The sequence below is a fragment of the Notothenia coriiceps genome, unplaced genomic scaffold, assembly GCF_000735185.1.
Source record: "Notothenia coriiceps isolate Sejong01 unplaced genomic scaffold, NC01 NC01_scaffold00037244, whole genome shotgun sequence".
NCBI lineage: Eukaryota > Metazoa > Chordata > Actinopteri > Perciformes > Nototheniidae > Notothenia > Notothenia coriiceps.
The window spans coordinates 26,753,141-26,758,664 of NW_011369945.1; the positions used below are offsets into that span (position 1 = coordinate 26,753,141).

The 5,524-nt window shown below is 39.5% G+C and overlaps 1 long non-coding RNA gene across 1 annotated transcript; it reads right to left on the minus strand.

The window, feature by feature from the left end:
• Window positions 1–3,634: 3,634 nt before the first annotated feature.
• Window positions 3,635–5,281, minus strand: LOC104965125 (uncharacterized). The gene is made up of 2 exons (XR_800521.1): window positions 5,110–5,281; window positions 3,635–4,880 (listed from the first exon to the last, which is right to left on the minus strand). It is a non-coding gene; the product is annotated as an uncharacterized lncRNA (long non-coding RNA).
• Window positions 5,282–5,524: the final 243 nt, after the last annotated feature.

The window sequence follows — 5,524 nt, forward strand, 5'->3', positions numbered from 1 at the left end:
TATATATATATATATATATATATATATATATATATATATATCTACTTAATAATGTCAATTATAGGAATTCATTAAGGGTAAAACATCTGTTTGCTGCCTCTTATGTGAAAACAGGCTGCTATTTCTTTCTCTGATTTTGTATTATTTAAATTAAATATCATTGGGTTTCCGATTACATTTTAATATAACATATCTAAAACAAACTTCTAAAATATTGGCTTTTCTTCTCTGAATTTAATTCACTTAAATAATTATGATTTTTGTATTTCATTTGTTATTTTAATGACAGTGTTTAACAGTATTCAACTGTCCTTTAAGAATGTGCTTCTTTTTCTTGTTAGTTTTAATGTTTAATGTAAAGTGCTTTAAATTGCCTTGTTCCTGAAAAGTGCTTTATTAGTAAACTTGCCTCTTTGGTTGGATCAAACAAGCATCAAATTAACTGATAAATATTCAGCTGATACCCACTTTATCTGACCCACTATTCAGATAAATAAAAACTTCTCCCATACAACACTCAGATACATATATAATCCCATAATGCTGGATATAAACTGGATAATTACCTGGAAAATCACCTATTTTAGTGTCAAAGTCACTGCTTAAATGAAATAAGATTCTTCCCACACAGATATGAATGAACATATGGTCACAGTTTATAACCTTAGCTGACTTACTGCTGGTGCAGTACTTGATCTATCTGATCTAATCAGCAATGGCTATGTGCCTAACGTGATACGTTTTGCCTTTTGCTGCCACCACACACGTGCACACCAATTGAGAACACTACTTAATTTACTGTGCGTAAGTAGCACTTGGCATTGCAAAAGGTTAGCAGGTGCAATCCAATCTGCAAATATCAGTTACAGTATCCTATGAAGTTTCAAAACGAAGTTCTCCGAATTCATATGAAGTGCTGATTTAACTTCTACAATTTGATCCAAGATGGATCGACAAGAATCCCGCAAGCATAAGAAAATACTTTGAATACTAACAATAATAAAACAGAAATTAAGTTAATCACCACTAACGTATATTCTCAGTTCTCCCATAAGAATGAAGTTGCAGTAAGTAGCTTGGGGTTAGATGCAGTGTTGTCACTACGCCCCTAATCCACTTACAGCAGATGCACAGCCCATGTCAACAAAAATCCCTTGTAATGCAGAACGTTTTGCAGTTTGTACAGATACACACTGCCCCAGCCTTGTTTAAGAAGACATGGGTCAAATTCAAATCATGGTGGTAAACCCTGAGGTCCTGAGGTAGGCCTAGCTGTGGGTGCTTGGAGCATGGAATACATTATGCAGTAAAAAGTGGAGTGCATAAAACGTATCTGAACTAATATATAACGATAAGATGATACAGCAATTAAGTATTCTTCATCAATGTACAAGCACAGGAACAGTTTTCACTATTCAAAACCAGTAAATCCCACACATTTCCCACAAACTATTTAAAGTTCAATTATTTGACTTCTTCATTCAAAAACACATCCCATGTCTTTAGGGTGATGGAACAATACTCCCCCAATGAATATGGTGTTAACTAATAGCATCAAAAACGCACAGATGTCAAAGGGAGTTCGGGACACATACAATTGATCATTTCTGCTCTTTTTTTTGGTTTCGGCCTGTCTTTTCCCCTCTCCCTACATGACGTTCATGCTCGTGCTCCAACCTGACCCCTGCCTAACCAACCTCCACAGGAATGAAATCACCTGCGCTAATCTGCTGCTCAGATAAAGGCCAGACAGCAGACTGCATGGAGTGGTCCTTATCTTATTACGCACCACATGAAACAGATCGGCAACACAAATACAGCAGCCACATACACAGGCATTTAACTTGAGTAAACAAACACACGATCGCAATACACGCATAAAGGAAGGAGCATTAATCAAATTCCCCTAAAAGATAGAGAGAGTGTGATTTCTAATGGTACATACATTTATCTCAACCGCAAAATACAAAAAGCCAGACACTTAGCTACTATCATATCAAATCTCTTAAAGTTAATGTATCACATAAAACACTATCTACACTGAGAAATTATCTTTTATAAACCATTTAGGAAATTAATGTTGACGTTCAAGTGAAGTGGTTCTTATCTCTCAGTGGCTTTTAGCTTGGCAGCTGCCGTCAATGGACTCTTATTTGCTCCAAAAAGCGGAGGGGCTTTTCACATATTCAGGTTGAAATCAAAACTTGAGATTGCTAATTTTTATCAATGCTTGATGTTATCCTTGGCACCGGTCGAGTGGTCTCGAGACGTACCACAACAATAAGGCACACTTAAACCAAGCCAGAGTGGCGTCGAGCAAGCCACTTCACCCCAACGCACCTGAGTAGTTTATTTTTTCTGACAATCTACTAGTTACTGTGTACCACTGTACAAAAGCTTTTTGTTTCACTTCAAATGGCTCTATGTCAAAGGTTGATGTTAATTATAAAATAAATGTTACAACAGAACAAAAGTTAAATAATCAAATGTTTAGCTATGCTAGCAACATGGCTCCAGGGATGACAGTGCAGGTCTGACCACCACCATCGTGGTCCAGGAAAAAATGTAATGACATTGGTTTTACCTTAAAAAAAAAGTCCAACACCATAAAGTAGTCTGGTTTTTGTCTAAATAGCCACAGCTGTGGCTACTTTGTGTTTACTGCTAATTAGCAAATGCTAGCATGCTAACACGCTAAACCAGCATGGTGCACATGGTAAAGATTTACCAGAGATCAGTTTATTTTGGAACTGGATCCATCCTAAAATCGATTTATGGTTGACAAAAATAAAAAGGAATGTATTTCTTTATCATTTTATATTTGAGTGAATATTTAGTTTTCTTTTTAAATATCAAAATCAGTAAGGAGGAGTTTTAGAGTTTCTGTAACAAATGTAAACCTTCTGCTGGATGTCAAAAACAAATGTAGTTAAAAAATATAAAAGGACTAAAGGGCTGTTTAAACAATTCAGATGGAATAGAAAACCTAAAGGGCATACAAAACATCTCAACAAAAACCACAGAGCACAAATGACAGGTAAACTGAGCAAAGAGGACATTGACATGAACCAAAGCAAAATCCTGAAATAACAAGAAACGGAAACGAGCTCAATGCAGCAAATGAAATTGAACACTTATGGCTGCATCAAAATATACTCTCTTTTTTTTACACTGCTGAGTTTAAACCGAAGACAGGAGTTCAATAGCTGATCCGAAGGGACGCTGCCTGTAACAGAGCGCCCAGCTGCCAGCTATTGACCACATGATTCCTTTTCTCTGAAGAAAAGGAAAAGTACCAGTGAAGCTGACACCCTTTGTTTGTGTGTGTGTGTGTGTGTGTGTGTGTGTGTGTGTGTGTGTGTGTGTGTGTGTGTGTGTGTGTGTGTGTGTGTTCATCACTTTCTACTCATGCCTAAACTCACACCCACCAAAAATCTGCCCCTGGGGACGGCTGTCGGATTGACTTCCAAAATTGGACAGTCACTCTGCAACTCCAACCCCCACCTCACACACACACACACACACACACACACACACACACACACACACATAGGTAGGATAATACATGATGGTTCTGGACACTTTTTATCCACGGAGCGACCTCCAGACTTTGTGGACTACATTGACTTTTTTCTTTTTGTTCGGTCCTTAGGAGGACTTTCCCCTCTAGGGTGATGGAGAGAGAGGTGAGTTGGAACTGGAGCTAACAAAAACTGATAAATCAGTCCCTGTTTGTTGTGACAACAATCTCTCACCGGGCCAGAAAGCAGACGGTTTTTTTTGTTCCAAAGGCAGTTTTCCGATATGTGACTCCCAAAGAACACGACATAGAAACGCCCCGGGCAACTCAATGCGTTCACTCCACTATCAGCTGCATGAACACAAGAGGAAAAGTGTTCAGGAAGAGCTTCAAGCCAATCTAGAATGAGGGGTAGCAGAAGAGTCCAACAGTGACCATTGTGCTGGCACGCAAGTCTGTTAGGTCAACTTGGTTCTGTGTTGACTATCAATAAGGCCATCAGATAAGCATCAATTCAATGCTTATCTGATGGCCCGAGTTGAAGCTTTCCTAGATCAGCTAGGCCTTATTCCACTCCGTACAGTTTTTACTAATTTGTGGCACTTCCATTCAGGTTGTTGTTGAGACGTCGAAGCAGCATATGGACCAAATGGAGCCAACTAACAAAGGGTGCAGTTGGGCAAAGGGGGCTAAGGTATTTGGGATAGCACATGGGGGGCGGGCAGGTGCAGCCACAGGTTGAAAAGACCTACGGTATTTCAGCCTGCCCAACGCTCAAACCAGAAGAAAAGAGGTCAGGATGTTTATAGAGCTGGCTGGCTACTAGAGAATAAAAACTAGTGTAATTCCAGTGTTTTAAAAAGCTTAACTGACCTCAATGAGTTCCTCAGATCCGGTCAAGTAAACAGAGCTGTGTCAGATGGCATTCGAGAGGGCCTTTTACCCATTCACCACAAAAATGTGTTCTGTTCCAGTTCCGCGTTGAAGCTAGAGTTAGTTAGTTAGTAACCCTTATCTTCAACCATAAAGTCAAAGACCCCATAAAGTGACAAGTGAAGAAAAACGTTTTGAAATATAGTGTTCTCAAACATGGTAACAATCTTTACACGTCCGTGGTAGAGACAAGCTCTTATAGTTGGCGCATATTGACGGTATGCAGTTTATATGACATGAACAGACTAAATACAACAAATTGTAAAAATCTGCGTCAATATGATGAAATTCACTAAGCTGGTCCTACCTTCACAACCTGGGAGTAAACAGCCATTTTGAAAGTGACACTGGTGCCAAAGGAAAGACCCAACATTGCGATCCTGCTGCCGAGGATCTGAGGGTGTTGCTCCAGAACTCTATAGGCCGTCTGCAGAAGGAAAATATGTACATTCATATATTGTTGAGGTAGAACTGTATGCTTTAAATGACATGTATATACACGGATTTCCCTCACTGTTGTTGAGGATAAAGCTTTTGTACATCTTATTAAGAGTAAATATAACTTTCAGATGGACACAAACGCAACTGCAATGAGATGTTCATGTTCTTGGGAGTTTAAAAAACTGTATTGTTCCGTAGAAGCTCATCTGGTTTACCTCAAAGTAATCATTGTCCACCATTTTCCCAGTTTCCTTAGTGATTTGAGGTGTGAGGTAGTCGAGGGCCATCGAGGCGATGCCATGGGAGGCCAGCAGCGCTGCCCGGTACTCCACCAACTTCCCTCCCCCCCCCCAAAGGTCCAAGAGTCCGGGGAAAGGTCCAGGTCCTTCAGACGAGTCAAGACACCAAAGACAAATCAGAATGGATACAATATAATCTTCATTCTTCGGACAATGATGCGATATTTGCTGATATCACAAAGTCTTCTGCAATAGAATTAGGATTTGATGATGTCCCCTCTAAACTCCCCCCAGAGGACACTTCCCTTAAAACGTCCCCTATTATACTGGTTTTCATCAATATATTATAGGTCTCAGATATACAGGACTGTCTCAGAAAATTAGAATATTG